This window comes from Myotis nattereri (genome assembly GCF_964212035.1).
Source record: "Myotis nattereri genome assembly, chromosome: X".
Classification (NCBI taxonomy): domain Eukaryota; kingdom Metazoa; phylum Chordata; class Mammalia; order Chiroptera; family Vespertilionidae; genus Myotis; species Myotis nattereri.
This window is the reverse complement of record NC_138078.1, coordinates 47,677,161-47,703,859: the sequence shown is the minus strand read 5'-3', so window position 1 is coordinate 47,703,859 and position 26,699 is coordinate 47,677,161.

Genomic DNA, 26,699 nt, shown 5'->3' with positions numbered 1-26,699 from the left:
CTTTTCATTTCCATTTGCCTGAAAGATATTTTTTCCATCGCTTCACTTTCAGTCTGTGTGAGTCTCTTCTTCTGAGGGGAGTCTCTTGTAGACAGCAAATGTATGGGTCATGATTTTTTATCCATTCAACCACTCGATGTATTTTTGTTGGAGCATGTAGTCCGTTTACATTTAATGTTATTATTGAAAGGTACTTGTTTGTAGCCATTTCTTTTTTTTGCGTTGCTGTTTTCTTTCCGAGCTTTTTATTTCTTCTTTTTACACCAGTCCCTTTAGCATTTCTTGCATTGCTGGCTTGGTGGTGATAAAATCCCTTAGCCCTTTTTTGTCTGTGAAGCTTTTTATTTCCCCTTCAATTTTGAATGATAGCCTTGCTCGATAGAGTATTCTTGGATTCAGTCCTTTGCTTTGCATCACTTTGTAAATTTCCGTCCATTCTTTTCTTTCCTGATGTGTTTCTGTTGAGAAATCATTTGATAATCTAATGGGAGATCCCTTGTATGTAACTTTCCATCTCTCTCTTGCAGCCTGTAAGATTCTCTCTTTGTCCTGAACATTTGCCATGGTAATTATGATGTGTCTTGTTGTGGGTCTTTTCAGGTTCACCTTGTTTGGGACTCTCTGGGCTTGTGTGACCTTTTCTTCCCTACCTCATTAAAGATTTCTGATATTATTTCTTCGAATAAGTTTTCTAATCCTTGTTCCTCTTTCTGTTGTTCTGGCACCCTTATTATTCGTATGTTGTTTCATTTCACGTTGTCCCAAAGCTCCCTTAGACTCTCCTCCTGTCTTTTAGTTTTTTTCTCCAATTGAAGTACAGTTTGGGTGTGTTTTCCTTCTTTGTCTTCTAATTCACTAATTCGGTCCTCTGCTTCTCCTAGTCTACTCTTGATACTTTCAATAGTGTTTTTTAATGCAGCTACATTGCTCTTCATTTCTTCTTGGGTCTTACATAAGTTATTTATCTTTTCATCTGTTTCTTCTTGCTTCTTGCATAAGTTGTTGATTTTTTCCACCATCTGGTTTATGCTCTCTAGGACCCTTATTCTGAATTCTTTTTCTGTCATGTTGCATGACTCTGTATCACTTAGCTGCTTTCCAGGAGAGTCCTCCTTTTCTTTCCTTTGGGGGTTTCTTTGTTTACCCATGTTTGATCTCACAGACCTATCTAGTTGTTGAGTCATTCAGTGGCTGCTCCCTGGGTGGCAGTGGCTCCTCGGGCTGTGGTTGCTCCTTGGGTGGTTGTGGTAGCAGCTGTTCCTCCATCGGTAGCAGGTCCTGATGGGTGCTGTTCATAGCTGTGGTGGCTCTTCTGGCTGGTGGGAGGAGGCTTCACACATAGCAACTGTTCCTCAGACAGAGTGTGTGGTGATCAGGAGGCCGCTGTTTCTTGGATCTGCTTTGCATTTCCATAAATTTGACTATGGTTTCACAATCAGCATGCCATGAGATTTTCAACGATGTCACAGGCAGCCCCCAGGGAAGATGGCACAGAGGTCAGTTCTGAATTCAGTTATTAAGTCTAAAGTTTTTGGTGGAGTATTTAGGGTTTCCTATTTACAGTATCATGTCATCTGCAAATAATGACAATTTTATTTCTTCTTTTCCAATTTGGATGCTTTTTATTTCTTCTTCTTGTCTGATCGCTATCGCTAGTACTTCCAGTTCTATGTTGAACAGGAGTAGTGAAAGTGGGCATCCCTGTCTTGTTCTTGTTCTTAAGGGAAATGGTTTTAGTTTTTGCCAATTGAGTATGATGTTGGCTGTAGGTTTGTCATATAAGGCTGTTATTATGTTGAGGTATGATCCTTCTATTCCCACTTTGCTGAATGTTTTTTTATCAGAAAAGGGTGTTGGACTTTGTGTAATGCCTTTCCAGCATCAATCGATATGATTATGTGATTTTTTTCTCTAAATTTGTTTATATGGTGTATCATGTTTATTGATTTGCAGATATTGTACCAGCCTTGCATCCCTGGAATAAATACCACTTTGTCATGATGTATGATCTTTTTAATGAAATACTGGATCTGATTTGCTAGAATTTTGGTGAGGATTTTAGCATCTATGTTCAGGGATATAGGCCTGTAATTCTCCTTCTTTGTGGTGTCTTTATCTGGTTTTGGGATTAGGGTAATGTTGGCTTCATAAAAAGAGCTTTGAAGTGTAACTACCTTTTGAATTTTTGGGAATAGTCTAAGAAGTATTGGTTTTCGTTCTTCTTTGAATGTTCTGTAAAACTCACCTGTGAAGCCATCTGGTCCAAGGCTTTTGTTTGGTGGAAGCTTTTTGACTACTGTTCCAATTTCATCAGTAGTTATGGGCCTATTCAGGTTTTTTTATTCTTGGTGATTGAGTTGGAAGCTTCTATTTTTCTACGAATATGTCCATTTCATTGAGGTTGTCCAGTTTGTTGGAATAGAGTTGGTCATAGTATATTTTTTTTTTTACAATACTCTGCATATCAGTAGGGTCAGTTGTTACTTCTCTTTAATTTCTGATTTTTTTTTTATTATTGTCCTCTCTCTTTGTTTCTTGGTGAGTCTGTCAAGAGTTTCCTCAGTGTTGTTTATCCTTTCAAAGAACCAACTCTTGGTTTCATTGATCTTTTGTATTGGTGTTTTTGGTCTCTATGTCATTTATTTCTGCTCTGATCTTTATTATTTCCTTCCTTCTGGATACTGTGGGCTTTTCTTGTTACACTTTAATTCTTTAAGTTGCAAGGTTAGGTTAGATAATTCATTACCAGTTTTTCTTGTTTTTGAGGTAGGCCTGTGGAGCTATGAACTCCCTCTAGGGACTGCTTTCATTGTGTCCCATAGATTTTGGATTGTTTTGTTTTCATTGTCATTTGTTTCCATGATGCTTTTAACTTTCTTCTTTGATCTCTTTGGTAACCCAATCATTGTTTAAAAGCATGCTACTTAGCCTCCAAGTGTTTGATTTTTTTCATTGTTTTTATTGTAGTTGATTTCTAGTTTTATGACATTGTGATTTGAGAAGATGCTTGTTATGATTTTTATCCTCTTGAATTTGAAGAGACTTTGCTTGTGTCCTAATATGTAGCCTATCTTTGAAAATGTCCTGTGTGCACTAGAGAAGAATGTATATTCTATAGCCTGCGGTGAAATGTTCTGAAGATGTCAATTAAGTCCATATGATGTAGTGAGTCATTTAGGATTTCTGTTTCTTTGCTGATTTTTTGTTTAGAGGATTTATCCAGTGGTGTCAGTGGGGTATTAAAGTCCGCTACTATGACTGTATTGCTATGGGTCTCTCCCTTGATATCTTCCAGAAGTTTTTGGTTTTTTTTAAATGTATTTGGGTGCATACATATACATTTACCAGAGTTATATCTTCTTGTTGAATTTCTCCCTTTAGTATTATGTAGTGGCCTTCCTTATCTCTTGTTTTGGCCTTTACTTTGAGATCTATTTTGTCAGATATAACTATAGCAACCCCAGCTTTTTTCTCATTTCCATTTGCCTGAAAAAAAAAATTTCCATCCCTTCACTCTCAGTCTGTGTGAATCCTTTGTTCTGAGGTGAGTCTTTTGCAGACAGAAAATATATGGGTCATGCTTTCTTATCCATTCAGCTACCTTATGTCTTTAGATTGGAGCATTTAATCCATTTATATTTAATGTTATTATTGATAAGTTTGTTTGTTGTCATTTTTATTCTTAATGTTTGTGTTTCTTCTTGCTTTTTGTTTCTTTTTTTTACAGCAGTCCTTTTAGCATTTCTTGTATTGCTGGCTTTGTAGTAATAAACTCTCTTAGCCCTTTTTTTGTCTGTGAAGCTCCTTATTCCACCTTCAATTTTGAATGATAGCCTTGCTGGCTATAGTATTCTTGGATTCAGTCCCTTGCTTTGCATCACTTTGTATATTTCATTCCACTCCTTTCTGGCCTGGTGTGTTTCTGTTTAGAAATCAGTTTATATTCTATTAGGGGATCCCTTGTAGGTAACTTTCTGTCTCTCTCTGGCAGCCTTTAAGATTCTTACTTTGTCATTGGTGTTTGTCAATTTAATTATGATGTGTCTTGTTGTTGGTCTTTTTGGGTTCATCTTGTTTGTGGCTCTATGTGCTTCTTGGACTTGTGTAGTTTTTTTCTTGCCAATATCAGGGAAGTTTCCTGTCATTTTTTCTTCAAACAGGTTTTCTATTCCTTGCTTCTCTTTTTCTCCTTCTGGTACTCCTATTATGAGAATGTTGTTTCGTTTTGTGTTGTCCCAAAGCTCCCTTAGGCTCTCCTCTTGCTTTTTAAATCTTTCCGGTTGCTGCTATGTTTGTGTGTTTTTTCCTACCTTGTCTTCTACTTCAATGATGCGTTCCTCAGCCTCTTCTAGTCTACTCTTTAAGCCTTCCATTGTGTTCTTTATTGCAGCTATGTCATTCTTCATCTCCTCTTTTTTCCTTTTCATGTTGGTGACATTCTCATTCAGCTCCTTATGATTCTCATTGAGTTGTGTCTATTTGTCATTGAGTTGTGTGTATTTATCATCCAGCTGTTTGAGCATCCTTATAACCATTACTCTGAATTCTTTCTCTGATATGTTGCTAGCCTCAATTTCATTTAACTCCCTTTTTGGCGATCCTCTTTTTCTTTCCTTTGGGGATTGCTTTTTTGTCTTCCAGTGTTTTGCTATAACACTTTAATTGTAAATCCGATTGCTTTACTACTCAGGTTCTTTTGGGGATGGTGCTACTGTGAGATCTCTCAGGTCTCCTGGGCTTGGTAATCTAGTGTAGCTCCCTACTTGAGCTATTTGAATTCTCTTGAAGTAGGCCTGAGAGCTGGAAAGGCGCAGCTATGGTGTCTCAAAGTCAGCTTCCATGGAGGGGGGTGTCCCAATTTTTGCTGTCTTGCACTTTTGGTTGAAATTTCACATGCCCAGCAGGGACTCGCAGTGGCACCCAGGAACCATCTGTTGGGGTTATGGGGCTCAGGAGGCCTGTGCTCTGGAAAGGCGTGACTGTGGTGTCCAGAGTTCTGTAGTTGTGGGGTGGGAAGACTCAGCTTTTGCTGCTGTTCCGCGGTTGGTACACGCACCCTCAGTGGTGGCTCACAGGTGCATCCGTGGTGCATTTGCCAGCAGGGTGTACTGACGCACTCTGAAGGGCCCTGGTGCTGAAGCCACAAGATTGCAGTCTCTGTGGGGAGGTATCCCACAAGAGGAAATTCAACATTTCTGCAGCCCAACAGTGTGTCTCTGCTTGTTTAAGTTGGTGCCCAACAGGGGCTCACAGAGGCTCCCAGGGGCTTCCTGTGGAGCAGTGGGCTTGGGAGGCCAGTGCCCTGGAAAAACATGCAACTGTATTGTCCAGAGTTCTGCAGCTGTGGGGTGGGAAGATTCAGTTTTTACTGTTGCACCTGTGGTGGGTAGGTGCGTGCTCCCAGTGGTGGCTCACAAGGGCAACCATGGTGCATTTGCCAGTGAGGCACACTGAAGCCATGTAATTGAGGCATCTGTGGGCAGGTATCTCATTCCTGTAGGTGTGAAAATAGTTTTTTCTTGTTTCTATATGTAGGCTTGTATTGCTATCAATTTCCCTCTTGAGCTGCTTTGGCTGTGTTTCATTGATTAAAAAAATACTTTCAGTCTTTTATTGAATCATAATACGCATTTACAAAGTTTTACCTATCTTCAGTGCACAGGTCTCTGAATTTTTATAAATTTAAAACACCCAAGTAACCCACACCTAGATCAAGAAACAAAACCCTTGGAGGAAGAAAAGAGACTGAAAACAGGATACCTTCTTGGGTGGCCTTGCAATAATCCCCTAAGCTACTTAACTGTTTTATGTGGCTTTCTCTTTCAGTTCTATATTTTGGCTCATAGTGTTTTCATTTCCATTAGTTTCAAAGTATCTTATGTTTTTATTCCCCTTAATCTTGTTGTTATCTCAGTCATTGTTGAGTAGCATATTATTTAACGTCTACATGTTTTTGTGTTTTTCAATTTTATTCTTGCAATTAATTTCTAGTTTTGTGCCATTAAGATTTTATTAAAATGATGCTTGATATGATTTCTATCTTCTTAAGTTTATTGAGACTTTTTTGTGGCATAACTTTTGGTGTATTTTTGAAAATGTTTTCATGTGTACTTAAAAAATAATGTAAATTCTTTGTTTTGGGGTGAAAATGTCCTAAGATGTCAGGTAAGTGCACCTGGTCTAGTGTGTAATTTAGGCCACTTCTTGTTGATTTTCTGTCTAGATGATCTATCCATTGATGTCAATGGTACATTGAAATCCATTATGATTACTCTATTACTGTAAATCTCTCCCATTATGTCCATCAATATTTGTTTTACATATTTAGGTGTTTCTACATTGTATGAGTAGATTTTACAAGTGTTGTATCCTCCTGTTTTCATCTATATATCATTAGGTAATTTCCTTTGTCTCTTGTTACAAACTTTATTTTAAAGCATATTTTGTCTGATATAAGTATTGCTACCTCAGTTTTTTTTTCCTTTTAATGTTTTTTTTTTTATGGAAAACATTCAATATATACAAAGCATAGAAAAGGGTATAAAAATCTGCACATGTGCATTGTTCATATTAAAAAAATAAAGAGGGGTGGGTAAAATATCAAGTTGTGTAGCCTAAGCCCCCAGCTCTCTCCACCTCCACCCAGCCTCCAAGAAAGGTAGATAAATAGCTTGGGGATGGTAGTGGAAGCAAAGAGGAAAACTTTTAGTCTCATATTCTCTCACTGAGCTACAAGAAGTATAATAACAGAAAATAATCTTAATTGAGAGATTTTAAGGAAGAAGAGTATCCATACAGTAATCCAGGATTCAGATGAATTCAGGAAATGAAAGAAACGTTTATCAAAGAAACAAAATGTATGAGGATCTGCTGATTGCAGACCTGAAGGGCACAGTAAAACTGTGGAGATAGGATGAGGGATGTAGAGGATCAAGTTAGATTTATAGAGGAACATATTCTGAACAGCATGGGTTATAATGAGGGTCAAAAGATATTCCCAGTTTCCCAAGACTTCCAAGTTTATATCTTTCACCCTGAAAAACATACAATTTAGTAAATTTACAGGTTAAGACAATGAATGATTGGATCTTAGATGTAAAAGTTGACTGAAGAAGTCTGTTCTGGCAGTGACTGAGTGAGCAACAATGTGTAGCCTGGTGGAATTAGTTCAGTACTAGCTCCATGTAATCTTGGGTAGACTAACTCCTGCACTGCTGGGACCTGGTGCCTGGGCTTGTCTTTTCTCCACCAGTGAGTGCATTGGAAGTAAAGAATGTTAACTATGGGCCCAGACATTCTGCGGCTGAAAAATCTCTCAGTAAGGAGATAATCAGTACTGCAGACAAATATTATTTACACAGAATGCTTCTTTCAGTATTAGTTGTATGGATTCCTCAGGATAAATGAGAGAATAATTAACCATATTTAAATAAAACACATCTACATCTCTCCTGGGGGGAAAATACATATAATTGTCCGTACATGAAATGCTTGAGTCTCAAGTGAATACCGACAATTACCACCATCTGTCATGGTTACCTTTGATTTCAGACTCATATTTGACACAATCTAAAAACCTTTAAGGGTAAATTAATAGAGATTGCATTGAATTTATAGATTTCTTAGGGTAGTATGGACAGTTTAATGATGTTGATTCTACCAATTCATGAACATGGTATATTCTTCCAGTTGTGTGTATCTTCCTCTATTTCTTTTTTCAACATCCTGTACTTTTCCAAGTACAGGTCTCTTATCCCCTTGGTCAAGTGTATTCCTAAGTATATTAATGGTTTTTGTTGCAATGGAAAATTGGTGTTTTTTTTCTTTCTGAGAGATCATTGTTGGTGTATAAAAATGCCATAGATTTCTGGGTGTTAATTTCATATTTGACTACTACATTGTCAACTTCATTTATTAAATCTAGTAGTTTTCTATGTAGTCTTCAGGGTTTTCTATGTACAATAAATAGCATGTCATCTACAAATAATGACAATTTTACTTCCTCCTTTCCAATTTGTGTGTCTTTTTCTTCTTCTTTTTGTCTGATCACTATGGCTAGCACTTCTAGTACTGTGTAGAACAGGAGTGGTGAGAGTGGGCATCCCTGCCTTCTTCCCGTTTTTAGGGGAAATGGTTTCAGTTTTTGCCCATTGAGTATGATGTTGGCTATAGGTTTGTCATACCAGGTTTTTATTACATCGAGATATGATCTCTCTATTCCCACTTTCCTGAGAGTTTTTATCAAAAAAAAAGAGTGTTGGATTTTATCAAATGCTTTTCCTGCATCAATTGATGTGAACATGTGATTTTTGTCTTGCAATGTGTTAATGTGCTGTATCACATTTATTGAATTGAAGATATCGTACCAGCTTTGCATCCCAGGAATAAATCTCATTTGGTCATGGTGTATGATCTTTTTAATGTATTGCTGGATCCTATTTGCTAAAATTTTATTGAGGATTTTAGCATCTAAGTTCATCAAGGATATTGGCCTGTAGTTCTCTTCTTTTGTGATGCTTTATCTGGTTTTGGGATTAGGGTAATGCTGGATTCATAGAAAGAGCTTGGAAGTGTTCCTTCCTTTTTAATTATGAGGAATAGTTTGAGGTGTATAGGTGTTAGTTCTTCTTTGAATGCTTGGTAAAACTCCCTTGTGAAGCCTTCTGGACAAGGGTTTTTGTTCAGTAGCAGGTTTTTTTTTTTACTACTGCTTCAATTCCTATGAAAATATCAATGGCATATATCACTGACCTAGAACATCTCTCCAAAAATTTATCCCAAATAGCTGCAGAAATTTTGAGAAAGAAGAACAAAGTTGGAGAGATCACAATACCAGGTATCAAGTTATACTACAGAGCCATTGTAATCAAAGAAACCTGGTACTAGCAGAAGAACAGGAATATAGATCAATGAAATAAAACAGAAATCAATCCAAGTTGTTATGATCAATTAATATTTGACAAAGGACGCAAAAGCATGCAATGGATTTAAGACAGTCTCTTCAATAAATGGGGAAATTGGACAGATAGATACAAGAAAATGAAACTAGACCACCAAATTATACCATACACAATAATAAACTCAAAATGGATAAAGGACTTAAATGTAAGATGTGACACCATATAACTCTTAGAAGAAACCATAGGCAGTAAAATCTCAGACATATGTCATAGCAATATGTTTACTGATACATCTCCTAGGACAATGGAAACTAAGGAGAAAATTAATGAATGTGACTACATCAAAATAAAAACTTCTTCCCAGAAAAATATACCATCAACAAAATGGAAAAGGAGCTCACTGTGTGAGGCTGTATATTTGCCAATGATACATCTGATAAGGCATTAATATCCAAAATATATTGAGAACTCATACAACATAACAAACAGAAGACAAACAATCCAATTAAAAAATGGGCAAAGGACCTAAATAGTCACTTCTCCAAAGTGAACATACAAAAGGCATATAAAAAATGCTCAAAGTCACTAATCATCCTAGAGATGCAAATCAAAACTACAATGAGGTATCACCTCACACAGGAGATGATGGCTATCACCAAGAATTTTTTTTTTTTAAATGACAAATGTTGGTGAGGATTTGAAGAAAAGGGGACCCTCATCCATTGCTGGTGGGAATGCAAACTGGTGCAGCCTCTATGGAAAACAGTATGGAGTTTCCCCCCAAAGTTAAATATAGAACTGCCATTTGATCCAGTGATCAGACTTCTAGGAATATAACCTAAGAATTCAGAAACACCAATCAGAAAGGATATATGCACCCCTATGTTCATAGCAGAGCACTTTACAATAGCTAAGATTTGGAAGCAGCCTAAGTTCCCATAAGCAGATGAGTGTGTTAGAGTGAACCAGTGATCTTTTCTGTCAAAGAAAGGAGCTCACCACCATCTTAGGTCCCATCATTTTGATATGACCTTCTGAATCTCAGGGAGCTGCCATCTTAGGCTCCATCTTACCCGTCCTCTTCCTCTGAATTAGCTAATTGCACAATAATGGGAACCTGAGCTCTGAGCCCTGACCAAACAAATCAGAGTTCAGGGTGAGGGGCCGGGTAGACCTGCATCAGGAAATAAACCCCGAACGGACTTCCCATTCAGTGTGCTTTGCCATGATTTCCAGCTGGTAACAGCACCCTTCTATGCAGGAGTAAATTTGCCTCACCTCTCCAGTTTCAAGCGTTTGTCTCATTTCTGAGACATTATTGAGAGCATTTCTAACAAGTGGATAAAAACAACAACAATGGTACATCTATACTATAGAATACTATGCTGCTGTAAATAAGAAAAGAAAAAAAAAACTCTTACCACTTGCAACATCATAGATGGATCTGGAGAATATTATGCTGAGTGAAATAAGCCAGTCTGAGAAAGATAAGTATCACATGATCTCACTCATATGTGGAATCTAATGAACAATATCAACTGATGAACAAAATAGATCCAGAGACATAGAAGCATTGAACACTTTCAAACCTCAGAAGGAAGGCAGTGGAGGTTTGGGGGTTGTGGGAAGAGATCAATCAATGAACTTATATGTGTAAATGCATACCCCAAGGACACAGAAAATAGGGTTGTAAAGGCCTGGGGTGTGGTGCTGGGGATTGGTGGGAAAGGTCAATGTGGGAAAAGGGGGACATATGTAATACTTTCAACAAGAAAGATAAAAAATACTTATAAGGGGAGAATTTGATAATATCAGTGAATTTAAGATGATTATTAGTTTTTTGTTTTTATTTTTCTTGAGCTAATTTTAATGCATATATCCAGATAATTACAAATGTGTAATTTTTCAAATTTATTTATATAAAACTTCCCAACACATGTACTCATGATTTTTAAATTTCTTATATTTTGTTTTATTTATATTTTATTTGATCCAGCTCTATTCTTTTTACTCTCTTTGTTCTTTGTTGTTCTATATCTCATTCATTTTTTCTTTTTTAAATTTTATTGTTTAATGTATTACAAATGTCCCCTTCTTTTCCCATGTTGAGCCCCTTCACCTTACTACTGCCCCCTTCCAAGGCCTTCCCTGTAGTATTTCTTGTCCATGGGTTATGTATATATGCCTATAACTTCTTTATTTAATCTCTTCCCCTCCAAGTTCCCTTCTAAAATACATTGGACTGTTGTATGTTTCAATGTCTCTGGATATGTTTTGTTCATTAGCTTACTTTCTTCATAAGATTCCACATATTAGTGAGATCGTGTGATAACTTGTCTCTCTCTGATGGGCTTATTTCCCTTTGCATAATACTCTCCAGGCCCCTCAATGCTGTATCAAAGGGTAAGAAATCATTCTTTTCTTACAGCTGCATAGTATTTCATTCTGTAAATGTACCATAGCATTTTGATCCATTCATCTAGCAATGAGCATTGGGCTATTTCCAGATTTTAGCTATTGTAAGTAACACTGCTATGAGCATAGGGATGCACATATTCTTTTTGATTGGTCTTTCAGCATTCTTAGGATATATTCGTCGTAGTGGAATTACTGGGCCAAATGTTTGTCCCATTTTTTAATGTTTTGAGGGAACTCCACACTATTTTCCATAGTGGTTGCACCAGTCTGCATTCCCACCAACAGTGTACTAGGGTTCCTTTTTCTCCACATCCTTGCATGCACTTGTTGTTTGCTGATTAATTGATGATAGCCTTTCTAGCATGTGTTAATAGTAGAAATAATTAAAAAATAATGAAGCTACTGGGGGATAAAAGGAGCAGGCAAAAGATTCTAAAAGGAAAGGAGGAAGAGCAATAAATAAGAGTAGAGAGCAGGAATAGAAAAATGGTTTAAAAAAGTCAAGAAGTCAGAGAAAGAAAGAAAAAAAAAAGAAATGGTATCAAGAAAAGAGATAAAGATAAAGCAAAAGAAATTATGACAAAGAAAACTGGGGAAAAGAGGAAATAAAGATAGATTCAGGAAGGAGGGCAATATTTATAAAAAAAACTAGAGAGAAGCAATAAATTTAATAGTTATAAGAATAATATCAAAGCAATAAAGCAGAGAATATCAAAAATATTGAAAATAGAAAAAACAACAATAAAAACAAGCAAAGCAAAACTCAAAAAAAATAAAAACAACAACAACAACAAAAACCAGCAACAATATAAAAAAAGAAAAAGTCAGCCAAGTGAAGTTGGTCTGGACAGCTTATGATGTCTGAGGCTCACTGTCCTTTTGTAGCTGGCCTGTCTGAGGTTCCAAAGCCTGAGCAATGATTATGGACAAACCTTTCCCTTTATATCCTTATTTTTTTGTCCCCCAAATATGGATCAGCCTTCTAGACTTTTCCTGGGCTTTGCAGCCCCCAATGAGTTGGGATGGGGGAAGTGAGATTACACTCAGAGGCTTGGCCTGTCTGGCGCCAGTGCTGCCAACCCCCTCCGAGGATTGTATATAGTTCATGGTTTATGGACTCTATAAAATGGTAGTATTCCAGGAAACAGGTTCTGCAAGGCAAGGTAAGCAGATAAGAATGGAGCTAGTTATCAGCTAGCAAGAGTGTGCATCAGAATGTAGGTTACTGGCACAGATTCAGATAGCTAGCCACCCCCCCCCCAAATGTCTTGTTTTCCTTTTCACTCCCCCCTCTTGATCCTCAAGCTATCCTTAGCCTTGGGGATTATAGAAGACTCAGGAATTGGGGATAGGGTCGCCAACTGCTCTCTAGTTACTTCCTGCTGAGAAGGGACATTATTATGGGGGTTCAGCAGCTTGAGTCTTCATCTTCCCCAAGAGAATCATAATGTTAATTCTGCATCTTGGCTTGTAGTACCATCTGGAGCTTGAAGGTCTCTAATCTGGAGGAGATATATCGGGCTAAACAGTTGAGTAAGCATGGCCCAAAGGTGATTACTAAGAGTAATGCTGAGGCAAGTGGTAAGAAAGGAAGTAACCATGTGGTGAGACTGCTAAGGAGAAGTCTTTAAACAGTAGCTTGCTCACTTCTGGCTAGTCGGTCCTTAGCTCTGTCCTCCCTGTGGACATCCAGGTAGTTCAGGTGACACAGCTCCACTCAGGACAGTAGAACTCATTTCACTCAGGACAGCCTGGATATCCTATTATTACCTTATTTGGTATTGGTTTCCAACAAATATACTTATTATTGTGGCTGTATTACCGCTGCTAGCCTTGGTTTCCACAGGTTGTTATAAAGTCATAGGGATCAGTTGTCGGGCATACATCAAAGATAACTGATGCTTGATTTCCTTCATTTACCATAGAGAAGGAATTTAAAACTTTCTGGTCCCCACTCAGCTTGCTTACTTGTACTAGTAACTTCCAGGCTACAGGACGAGTGGAGAGGTTTCCTGTACCTGTAATACATGGTATATAGAGAGGGGAGGCCAAAAGTAACAGTAAAAAACAGTCTCAATGGTGAAGATGGTGACTGGCAGGAAGGTAGGGAGGGAGAGAATGTGAGAGAGAGAGGGAGTGATAGAGGAGAGTGTGGACATGTGGTGTGTGTGTGTGTGTGTGTGTGTGTGTGTGTGTGTGTGTGTGTGTATGAGCTAGGGACAGTTAGATTCTGCAGTTCTTCCAAGGGGTTGCCAAACCGGGCAGTCATAGATGGTGGAGGCCCGCTCCCAGCGTGAATACTCCTGGGCGGCCAGCGTGGTCACAGAGACCACGCCATCTTGAGAAACAGAGCTGCTTGAGACTAGGATCCTGGCCTCAGCACCACCCAGTCTGGTCTCAGAAGCAAACCAGGACTCTGCAGCCACTGGGGACAGAGACCTGCAACCACAGCTACAGACCCACAGACACCAAGAATCCAGACATTCCCACAGCAGATTTCTGTGAGTAACAGAGCCCATCCTCTTCCTTGCAGGCTCCTAGGCAGCGCCATAGTAACTGATAGACCCGCCCCTCGCATGGTGTGCAGAGCCCTACAGGAATTTGAGCCTGAGAGCTTGTGGACACTGGGAATCTGTTACCCACAGCGCCTCTGCAGGAACTTGAGCCTAGGAGTGCTCAGACACTAGGAATCTGTTCCCAACAAGGCAATCGGGTGACCAAACCCGAAGCTCATGCAGGGCAGCAGTGCCACCTGACTTTGATTCTGGGCAAGAGCTCACTGAAGTTCCCCAAGCTAACCAGGACCCCAATTCGATAGGGTGGGAGGCAGCAGTAGGCACCAGTGACTTGACTCTGTTTCTTATCACATGCGCCTGGGATCCCTGATTCCCAGTGCATTCACACTAAGAGCCAATGACTCCAATTCTTGGTGCATGCACACACAGGGACCCTGAATCTCAGTGCAAGGCTGAGATACTGGATTATTGGGGAACACTGACTCCTGGCACATGCTAGGGGACTCTGACTTTCAACACACAGCAGGGGGGTCTCTGTTTCAGCTCAGTGCAGTTGGGGTCCCTGATTCTAGGTGCGCACACATGAGGCCACACTGAGCGCTGGTAACGCTGCCTCTGGGCAAGCCTGGTTCCCACCAACCCACGACAGTCACACATCTTAGTGTCAGAGCTCTTCAGCGACACTAGGGTCGTGCAAAGCTTCCACTGCACACGGCCCAGGCCCATGTAACTCGATGTTTGAACCTTCTGGTGATAGTCAAAATGGGGAGATGACACAATCCCCAGAGGAAAGAAAATACAGAGTTGCCAAGAAAGGGAATTAGTCAAACTGAAGCATGCAACATGACAAAAAAAAGAATTCAGACTAATGGTTGTACAATTCATTCAACGGATGGATGAGAAAATCAACAACCTATGCAAGAATCAGGAAGAAATGAAAAGTGATATAGCTATAATCAAAAACACCATGGAAGGTTTCAACAGTAGACTAGAAGAAGCAGAGGACCGAATTAATGAGTTAGAAGATAAGGTAGAGAAAAAAGCTTGATCTGAACAGAAACTGGAGAAAAAAATTAAAAAGCAGGAGGAGAACCTAAGGGAGCTTTGGGACAACATAAAATGAAGTAACATACGCATAATAGGGCTGCCAGAAGGACAAGAAGAGCAGCAAGGATTAGAAAATCTATTTGAAAAATAATGACAGAAAACTTCCCAGATATGGGGAAGAAAAAAGTAACACAAGTACAGAGAGTCACGAGCATGATGAATACCAAACGACCCACACCAAGACATGTCATGATAACAATGGCAAATCTTCATGACAAAGAGAGAATCTTAAAGGCTGCAAGAGAGAGACAAAGAGTTACCTACAAAGGATCCCCCATCAGATTATCAAATGATTTCTCAACAGAAACACATCAAGCTAGAAGGGAATGGAAGGAGGTATACAAAGTGTTGCAAAGCAAATGACTGAATCCAAGAATACTCTATCCAGCAAGACTGTCAATCAAAATTGAAGGCGAAATCAGGAGCTTCGCAGACAAAAAAGGCTAAGGGAGTTTATCACTACCAAGCCAGCAATGCAAAAATGCTAAAGGGAATGCTGTAAAAAGAAGAAATAAAAAGGTATGAAAGAACACAGGCACAAAAACAGAAATGACTACAAACAAGAACTTTTCAATAATAAATTCAAATGTAAATGGACTAAATGTTCCAATCAAAAGACATTGAGTGGCTGAATGGATAAAAAGACATGACCCATATATATGCTGTCTACAAGAGACACACCTCAGCACAAAAAGTGAAGGGATAGAAAAATATCTTTCAGGCAAATGGAAATGAAAAAAAGAGCTGGGGTAGCAATACTTATATCTGACAAAATAGACCTCAAAGAGAAGGCCATAACAAGAGATAAGAAAGGCCATTTCATAATACTAAAGGGATCGATACAACAAGAGGATATAACCCTGATAAACATATATGCACCCAATGCAGGAGCACCCAAATACATAAAGAAACTCTTGGAAGATATCAAGGGAGAGTTCGACAACAATACATTCATAGTAGGGGACTTTAACACACCACTGATATCACTGGATAAATCCTCTAGGCAAAAAATTCAGCAAAGAAACAGCAATCTTAAAATGACTCACTAGATCAAATGGACTTAATTGACATCTTCAGAATATTTCACCCCAAAGCCACAGAATATACGTTCTTCTCAAGTGCACATGGGACATTTTCAAAAATAGAACACATACTGGATCACAACCAAAGTCTTCCCAAATTCAAGAAGATTGAAATCATACCAAGCAACTTCTCAGACCACAATGACATAATATGAGAAATAAACTACAATAAAAACATACCAAAAAACTCAAACACTTGGAAGCTGAATAGCATGCTACAAAATAATGATGGGGTTACCAATGAGATCAAAGAAGAAATTAAAAACATCCTGGAAACTAATGACAATAAAATCACAACAATCCGCCGAAACCGGTTTGGCTCAGTGGATAGAGCGTCAGCCTGCGGACTGAGAGGTCCCAGGTTCGATTCCGGTCAAGGGCATGTACCTGGGTTGCGGGCACATCCCCGATGGGGGATGTGCAAGAGGCAGCTGATCGATGTTTCTCTCTCATCGATGTTTCTAACTCTCTCTATCTCTCTCCCTTCCTCTCTGTGAAAAATCAATAAAATATATTTTAAAAAAAATCACAACAATCCAAAATCTATGGGACACAATAAAAGCAGTCCTGAGAGGGAAGTTTATTGCTCTACAGACCTACCTCAAAAATCAAGAAAAAAATGATAATAAATCATCTAATTCTACAACTCAAAGAATTAGAAAGAGAGCAGCAAGAAAAGCCCAGAGTGAGCAGAAGGAAGGAGATAATAAATACCAGAGCAGAAATAAATGACATAGAGACCAAAAAAACAATACAAAAGATCAATGAAACCAAGACCTGGTTCTTTGAAAGGATAAACAAGATTGATGAACTTCTAGCCAGGCTCACCAAGAAGTAAAAAGAGAGAACCCAAATAAACAAAATCAGAAATGAAAGAGGCCAAATAACAACAGACCCCACAGAAATTTAAAAGATTGTTAAAAAATACTATGAACAACTCTACTCCAACAAAATAGACAACCCGGAGGAAATGGAAATAATCCTAGAAAAATACAACCTTCCAAAACTCAATCAGGAATATTCTAAAAATCTCATTAGGCCAATAACTACTGAAGAAATTGAAGCAGTCATCAAAAAGCTGCCAGCAAACAAAAGCCTGGGGACAGACGGCTTCACAAGGGAGTTTTACCAAACATTCAAGGAAGAAGTAAAACCTATTCTCCTCAGACTTTCCAAAAATTTCAAGAGGAAGGAACACTTCCAAGTTAATTCTATGAAGGCAGCATCACACTAATACCAAAACCAGATAAAGACAACACAATGAAAGAGAATTATAGGCCAATATCCCTCAAGAACATAGATGCCAAAATCCTCAACAAAATTCTAGCAAATCGGATCTAACAATACATCAGAAAGATCATACACCATGACTAAGTAGGATTTATCCCGGGAATGCAAGGATGGTACAATATCTGTAAAGCAATAAACATGATACATCATATAAACAAATTGAGAGATAAAAATCACATAGTCATATCAATTTATGCAGAAAAAGCATTTTACAAAGTCCCACACCCTTTCTTGATAAAAACTTTCAGCTGGGTGGGAATAGAAGCATCATTCCTCAACATAATAAAATCCATATATGACAAACCCACAGCCAACATCATGCTCAATGGGCAAAAACTAAAAACATTTCCCCTAAGAACAGGAACAAGACAGGGATGCCCACTCTCACCACTCCAGTTCAACACAGTACTGGAAGTATTAGCCATTGCGATCAGATAAGAGGAAGAAATGAAAGGCGTCTAAATTCTAAAAGAAGAAGTAAAACTGTCCTTATTTGCAGATGACATGATACTGTACATAGAAAACCATAAAGACTCCATCAAAAAAATTATTTGACTTAATAAACAAATTTGCCAATGTAGCGGGATACGAATTTAATGCCAAGAAATCTATGGCATTTCTTTACGCCAATAGTGAACTTATAGAAAGAGACACTAAAAAGGCAATCCCATTTACCACCGCACCAAAACAATTAAGATACCTAGGAATAAACTTAAGTAAGGAGGTAAACGACCTATATGTGAAAAACTACAGGACACTGAAAAAAGAGATAGAGGAAGACATAACAGATGGAAGAACATACCGTGTTCATGGATTGGTAGAATCAACATCACCAAAATGTCCTTACTGCCCAAAGCAATCTATAGATTCAATGCAATCCCCATTAAAATACCAATGGCATATTGCACAGATCTAGAACGAACGTTCCAAAAATTCATCTGGAATAAAAACTGACCTGGAGTAGCTGCAGCAATCCTGAGACAGAAGAACAAAGTAGGTGGGATCTCAATACCAGATATAAAGCTGTATTACAAAGCCGCTGTTCTTAAAACAGCTTGGTACTGGCACAAGAACAGACATATAGATCAATGGAATAGAATAGAGAGCCCAGAAATCAACCCAAACCACTATGCCCAATTAATATTCGACAAAGGAGACAAGAGCATACAATGGAGTCAAGACAACCTCTTCAATAAATGGTGTTGGGAAAATTGGACAGATACATGCAAAAAGATTAAACTAGACCACCAACGTATACCATACACAAAAATAAACTCAAAATGGATAAAGGACTTAAACATAAGACGGGAAACCATAAAAATACTAGTGGAATCCACAGGTAGTGAAATCACAGACATATGCCAAAGGAATTTCTTCACAGATACTGCTCCCAGGACATGGAAACTAAAGAGAAAATAAACCAATGGGAGTACATCAAAATAAAAGGCTTCTACACCGCAAAGGAAACCATCAACAAAACAACAAGAAAGCCCACTGCATGAGAGAACATATTTGCTAATGTTATCACCGGTAAGGATTTAATCTCTAACATTTACAGGGAGTTCATACAACTAAACAAAAGGAAGATAAACAATCCAATCAAAAAATGGGCAAGGGACCTAAGTAGACACTTTTAAAAAGAGGACATACAGAAGGCCCAGAGACATATGAAAACATGCTCAAAGTCACTAATTATATGAGAGATGCAAATCAAAACAACAATGCGGTATCCTCTCACACCTGTCAGAATGGCTATCATCAACAAATCAACAAACAACAAGTGTTGGAGGGGATGTGGAGAAAAAGGAACCCTTGTGTACTGCTGGTGGGAATGCAGACTGGTGCAGCCACTGTGGAGAACAGTATGGAGTTTCCTCAAACACTAAAAATGGAGCTTCCATTTGACCCAGTGATCCCACTTCTAGGAATATTTCCCAAGAAACTAGAAACACCAATCAGAAAGGATATATGCACCCCTATGATCATAGCAGCACAATTCACCATAGCTAAGATTTGGAAACAGTCTAAGTGCCCATCAGCAGATGAGTGGATTTAAAAACTGTGTTACATCTACACAATGGAATACTACGCTGCGGTAAAAAAGAAGGAATTCTTTCCATTTGCTACAGCATGGATGAAACTGAAGAGCATCATGCTAAGTGAAATAAGCCAGTCAGACAAAGATAAATACCACACGATCTCACTCATTTGTGGAATATAGTGAACAACATAGATTGATGGACAGACAGATCCAGAGTCAGAGAAGCATCAATCAGACTGTCAAAACTCAGAGGGAAGGTAGGGGATGGTGGGGGAAGAGGGTGAGATCAACCAAAGGACTTGTATGCAGGCGTATAAGCCCAACCAATGGACACAGACAACAAGAGGATGAGAGCATGAGGGGGGGGAGGGGAGTTTATGGGGGGATGAAGTCACATATGTAATACCTTAGTCAATAAAGAAATTAAAGATAAAAAAGCCTCATCTTGGTCAGGAACAACAATAAATTCCTTTGCTGTGGAGGAGGTAGTAATTTATAGTGTTTCTGTGTCCCAGTAGGGGCAGAAGAGTTTTCCTCCTGGTACTAGTCTAGGGTTCTGGCCACACTCATAAAAAAAAAAAACAAAATAAGAATTATTAGAAAGATAAAAACAATGATTATCCATAAATACCAGAGCATATTACTTTTAGGGGGAGATAAGAAAGGAAGGGATAATTATCTGAATTCCTTGGAACATGTCAGTCAGCCAAGTCCACTGTCTTCTTTTTTTTTTTCCCACTGTCTTCTTGAGGATAACCTGCAGGGGGTATTTCTTGTCACAGGTCACCTTCCACTCAGGCTGGGCATCACTCGGCTAGTGGGCTGCTTTCACCCGGGAGTGGTGGATCCAGTTGTTCAATCTTGCAACCTTGAGGGCTGTGGGGGTGGTTAGTATGACTGGATAGGGTCCTTTCCAAGTTGGTTTAAGGGGCTCCTTTTTCCAACACTTTACCCAAACCTGGTCTCCAGTCTTATGAGGGTGCACAGCCGTTCCTAAAGTGATGGGAAATCAGTTAGTAACCTATCTATGGACTTCAAAGATAGTTTTCCCAAGTCCTTGTAATTACTTCTGAATTTCTAAGTTTATTGTTTCCCCCAAATGTCCTTTCAGCCAAATTAAGGGAGGGGGTCTACCATATAGAATTTCAAAGGGAGAGAAACGTACCCTGGCCCTCAGGGCACAACATACCCGCAGGAGTACAAGGGGCAAGAAATCTGTCCAGGGTAAGGTTGTGTCTTGACATAGTTTAGCCATAGCATGCTTGATAGTCCAGTGCATGCACTCTACTTTCCCTGAGTTCTGGGGTCTGTAAGCTGTATGTAAGTTCCATTTAATTTCTAAGGCCGTAGCTACCTGTTGTACCACTTCGGCTACAAAGGCTGGGCCATCATCTGATCCTATGGTTAGAGGCATTCCATACCGTGGAATTACGTTCTTCAGCAATGCCTTAGTGACTTATCTTACCTTCTCTGTGTGAGTAGGATATGCCTCAACCCAGCCTGAAAAAGTGCAGATAAAGGCTAGGAGATATTTATTCCCTCTACTAGGCCCTATTTCTGTAAAATCTACCTCTAAGTCCTCAAAGGGAGCTTGCCTGCAGCTCTGAACTCCCATCGGTCCTACAGAATCCTGTTTGGCATTGTTCTGTGCACAGAGGAGGCAGCGCTGAGAGACTGAGGCACATAAGGAGGGAAGACGGGCAATTAGGTAGTATCTGCTTAACAAAGTCTCTAGGACAGTCTTCCCTAAACGAATAAGTTCATGCTACTGGAGGACTACCTTATAGGTTAACTGCTCTGGGACATAGATCCTATGAACTGAGTGTCCACCGACCTTCCTTTGTCCTCTTATCCCCTTCTTGCTGGGCCCATTCCTCTTCCTGAGGAGTGTATTTTGGAGGTTCAGGTAATTCAGGGGCCAACATGATCTTCAACTGTGCTACTTGTTCTTTAGCAGCCAACTTGACTGCTGGGTCGGCACGAAGGTTTCCTTCTGACACTGAATCCTTCCCTTTTTGGTGACCTTTACAGTATGTTGTGGAGTGCGAGAGACAAAATGACCAGAACTCCAGACTGATTTAAATTTAGAGAGCCTTTATTGACTGGCCAGTGTCCGCTCCTCCACTCAGGAAGCCCAAGAGAGAAGCGGCCCTAACCATCTGCAGAGTCCAATATTTAAAGGGGACAACTACATTTGTGTTCAGGTTCCCGTACCAAGCAAAGCCAAGTTACAAAAGCTAATTGTGTAGTTTTAGCCAAGCTATTCATCATCCTCCTGTTATTCATTTCTGGGTAACTTAAAGGTAAAGACTATTCTTAATTTTGATCTGTTTGTTCTTTATGGGCCTGTTGCCCAGGAGTGTTGATCTGTTTGTTCTTTGTGGGCCATAGCTCAGGTGTGGGAACTCAGTACCTAGAAACTTTGTACAGGCTGTCAAGCTGCTGAGGTGGCTAGATAATTAAGAAGGCCTAAAAATTTTCCTACTCTGTAACAAGTGGATAATGGCTATTTCCTTGGGCTCCCAGACCTCTTCTAGTAATTTTAAGATTTCATCCTGTTTTATTATTCCTTTCTCTCCAGTGGTCAGGAGTCCTCTTTCCTTGTATATAGCCCTGTGGATATGCAGGTCAACAAAGGCATAGTGTGAGTCGGTATAAATGTTAGCGTGCTTTTCCTTGCTGAGTTCCAAGGCTCTGACCAGGGCCCAAAGTTCTGCCCTCTGTGCTGACCATCCTTTGGGCACAGCCTGTGCCTCTACTGTCTCAAAGTCTGATATTACTGCATATCCAGCTCATATTCTCCCTTCATCTAGAAAGCTGCTCCCATCCATATAAAATATCAAATCTGGATTCTGCAGAAGCCAGTCTGTTACATCTGGCCAGCTGGAGTAAACCCTGCTCTAGAACTTCTAGGCAATCATGCTCCGGGGCTCCCTCAGTGATGGGTAAGAAGGTGGCAGGATTAAGAGTTCTCACTGCTTCTAATCGTACTCAGGGATTTTCACATAAAAGCCCTTGATATTGAGTCATTCGAGCATGAGTTAGCCAGTGCTTCCCCCTAGCTTCCATTAGGGTGACAACAGCATGAGGTACTTTTACATTTAAGTTTTGTCCCAGGGTAAGCTTATCCACCTTTTTGACTAATAGTGCCTTGGCTGCAAGGACCCTGAGACATGGGGGCCACCCGGAGGCAACTTGGTTAATCTGCTTGGAGAGATAGGCTACTGGTCTTTGGCAGGGTCCAAACTCCTGGGTTAGAACTCCTAGGGTTACCCCATTGTTCTCGTGAACGAAGAGGTTAAAGTCTCGTGTCACATCTGGTAGCCCTAATGCTGGGGCCTCAGTGAGCTTTGCCTTTATGGTGGTGAAGGCCTTTTCCTGCTCAGGACCCATTGATAGGTGACTTCTTTCTTTTTAAAGCTTCATAGAGAGACTTAGCTAGATCTGAAAACCCTGGGATCCAAATTTCATAAAACCCTTCTGCTCCCAGGAATTCCTGAATCTGCCACCAGGTGCTGGGGACTGGAATAGCACATATTGCCTGCTTCTTTTCAGTCCCTAGTCTTCGTTTCCCTCAGGTGATTCGGAAACCTAGGAAGTTTACTTCTCTCTGACAGATTTGTGCCTTTTTCTTGGACACCCTGTAACTTGTTTCAGTTAAGAGTCTAGAGTTTTAGGAGTAAAATGGTACCTGAACAACATGAAGTGACTTTACAGCTGTAAGAAATGTGTGGGGAGAAGTTGTGTGTGAGGAGGAAGAAAGAAAATAAAAGCGGATTTGAAAGGTTAAAAAAAAAAAAAGAGTCTCAGAAGGGCTTGTGTTCTTTCCCAGCACTGAACTTGCATTGAGCTAGCCAACAGGAGGTCATCTACATATTGGAGTAGAACACACCCCATGTCTTCTCCTAGAAATTTGGACAGATCAGATGCTAGCACTCCACTAAAAAGAGTCGGGGAGTTCTTGAATGATGTGGCAGTCTGGTCTAGGTGAACTGCTCCTTGGCCCCCGTAGTTGGATTTTCCCACTCAAAGGCAAATAGGGGCTGACTGGAAGGTGACAACTGAAGGCAGAAAAAGGCATCTTTAAGATCTAGACATGTAAACCATTCTGCCTCTGATAGAATGAGTCCCAGAAGAGTGTAGGGATTTGTCAGCACCAAATGCAGGGTTATAACAGCCTCATTAACAGCCCACAGGTCCCGCACCAGGTGCTAATCATTAGTCCCAGGCTTTTTGATGGGAAAGAGATGAGTGTTCCATGGAGATTGACACCATTTAATAAGTCCCAACTGAAGCAGCCAGTCTAAGTGGACCTGAATTCCTAGATGTGTATCCCTTGGAATAGGACATTGGCAGATTTTGACAGGCTTTAAGTCAGTTAGTACCAGGGTGTGGTCCTTGGCCAGGCCAGGGGGATTTCCTTCTGCCAAGAACAGCAGGAATTCTTCCTCTAATTCAGGTTCTAATGGTGAGTCCTTTGACTGTGAGGTATAAAGTCTCCATTCTTCCTCCCGGGGCACTGCTAAGGACAGGATTATTGGAGAGGTCTCCTCACCTAGGTGCAACTGTGCTGAGCCATCTGGGGCAAAGGTGATCGCTGCCCCCATCTTGGCTAAAGGGTCTCTACCCATTAGAGGCACTGGACAATCTGTAAAGTACAAGAATTCATGGGTCACTTGGTGGCCGCCAATTTGGCGTCAGCGAGGGCAGCAGAATAGTCTACAGGTCTGGACACTGGTAGCTCTGATAATGGTGACCTCCTTTCCTGAGAGAGAAGCTACCTTATGAGTGACTACCAAGTGCTCAGTCCCCATATCAACCATAAAGTTCACAGTCTGGCCCCCAATTTTCATTCTGACCATGGGCTTGTGGGGGCCCAGTTGGAAAGAGCCAAGTCTGTCCTAGTCAGAGTCAGCTGCCACCAGCCCAAAGAGATCTGCCTTAGCAGCTTGGTGGGTTGGATGACTCTGACTTCCCTTTCTGGCAGTTTTCACATTCATTTTTCCAGTGTCCAGATTCCTTGCAACAGGCACACTGATCCTACTTAAAGTTTGTCCTCCTTCCCCTTGGCCAGGGTCCTTGTTGTTTCCCTTTCTTATCTGTCTGAGAGCTTGATTCCTTAATAGCTGCCACTATCAAAGTTGCTTTCTTTTTCAGTCTCTCCTCCACTTTCTTCTTAGCTGCCCTGTCTCAGTTGATGAAAACCTTGTTTACTATTTCTAGAAGCGTGGTTGCGTTTCCCCCCCACAAATCCTTCGAGCTTCTGTAGCTTTCTCCTTATATTGGGTTGAGCCTGATCTACAAAGGCTGAATTGACCATAGTTTGATTTTCTGGGGCTTCAGGGTCAAAAGGAATGTAGATCTGATATACCTCACAGAGTCTCTCATAGAAGGCTGCTGGATTTTCATCAGGTTTCTAGAAGACCTCAGAGGTCTTGGCTATATTGGTGGGCTTCTTAGCCCCAGACCTTAGTCCCTGGAGGAAGGCCAGTTGGTAAGTCTTTAGCCTGGCCCTTCTGTCTTCTGAGTTCAGGTCCCATCTGGGTTCCTCATCTGGGAGGGCCTCCCTGGCCCACCTGTCTGTGTCTAATATCCCGGCCAGGGCCTGGGTCTGGAGCCATTTCTGAGCTTCTGTTACTATTCTCATGCCTTCCTCAGTGTTAAAGAGCATGAGAAGGAGTTGCTTGCAGTCAACCCAGGTGGGCTTATGGGTTTGGAAAATTGACTCTAGGAGGTCTACCATGGCCTGAGGTTTGTCAGAATAGGCAGGAGTGTGATGTTTCCAATTCAGGATATCAGTTGTGGTAAAAGGCTGGTAGTAAAAGACCAATCCCCCTCTTGTAGAGTCCTATTTTCTCCAAGCACTTGAAGGCCATGAGTCTCCCAGAGAAGCATCTGGAAAGCTGGGGGTTGGTTGGGTCCCTGATCAGTTGACGCCAAGCACTATCCAACTGGCTCTGGGGAATCTGGTTGGGGAGAGATGGAAGGAGGTGATGTATCTAAGCTTCCCTGATGGGGAAAGGATCACTGGGTGCAACTTCAGGCACACATGGAGGTGGTAAAACTGGCAGGGCTTCCTCAGGGGGTTCCTGCAGAATAGGAGGCTTATTCTCCTGAGGGGCCTGTTTCTCTTCTGATGCCTGTCTCTTTTATCCTGCCACTAAAACCTTACTATGTCCCTTTTTACATATGAGGAGCCAGATACAAGGTGGCTTGAGATGAGCTATTTCTGGCCACTGATCAATGTAGGGGAACTGGTCAGGATGACTTGGGTCTCCTGTTATAACTCTGTGAACATTCCTGATTGTGGGGACATCCAATGTACCATCCGCTGGCCATCCTACCCCAAAAGATGGCCAGTCTATTTCACACATCTTTATTAACTTCCAGGGAACTAACTTCACCCCATAGTCCTCAGTAAAACCTTTCTTAAAATTCTTTACCATCTATTCTAAAACAGTGGGTTTGGAGGAAATACTTCCCATATTTGCAGTTAAACCATGTAATCCCTCCCAGTTAACAGACACAGGAGAAACACAAGGTAACTTTTGCTACACACAGACTCTTACATTCACATTCACACACCAGTCAGTCTAAGCTTTGACTTCCATCCATGGAAAGTCCCTGAACTGAGGCATATATTTTGCCTAACTGGTGATCAGCCATTTCTTCTGTCTCAAAAGACAGGCCTGAACTCAGACTGGTCCCCTGGGCGAAAACTCACCTGCCAGACATCTGGTTCCAGAAAGGGCTTTTCTGTCTTCCTTGGAGTCCACTGGGGCATCAGCGGTGGGTCCTGGTTTTCCAGGCCTGATGAAGACTTGGACCCAGTAAATTATTGGAGGCATGCCTTCCTGTCTTCAGGGGGGCCTGGGCAAATGGACCTAGCTGTTGGCCTTTACCAACAGTTTCTGAATTGGGCAGCGTGACTGGTATTTTCCCGGCCAATGCACCAGATGTTATAGATAAGCTGCCAGGCAGTGCAGGAGAATAATCAGTCAGGCACTCAGTCAGAAGAGGTGCCTTTTAATGCCCTAGTGTGGTGACTCAGGGGAATCAACTTCCAAAGCCTGAGCGATTAATATGGATGGAGCTTTCCCTTTATAACCTTAGTTTCTTTGTCCCCCAAATATGGATCAGGCTTCTGGACTTTTTGCAGGCTTTGCAGCTCCCTGTGAGTTGGGATGGGGGAAGTGAGATTAGGCTTGGCCTGTCTGACACCAGTGCTGCCAACCTGTTCGGGGGTCGTATATGGTTCATGGTTTATGGCCTTTATAAAATGGGAGTATTCTGGGGAACAGGTTCTACAAGGCAGGATGGGCATCACAGCTAAGAATGGAGTTAA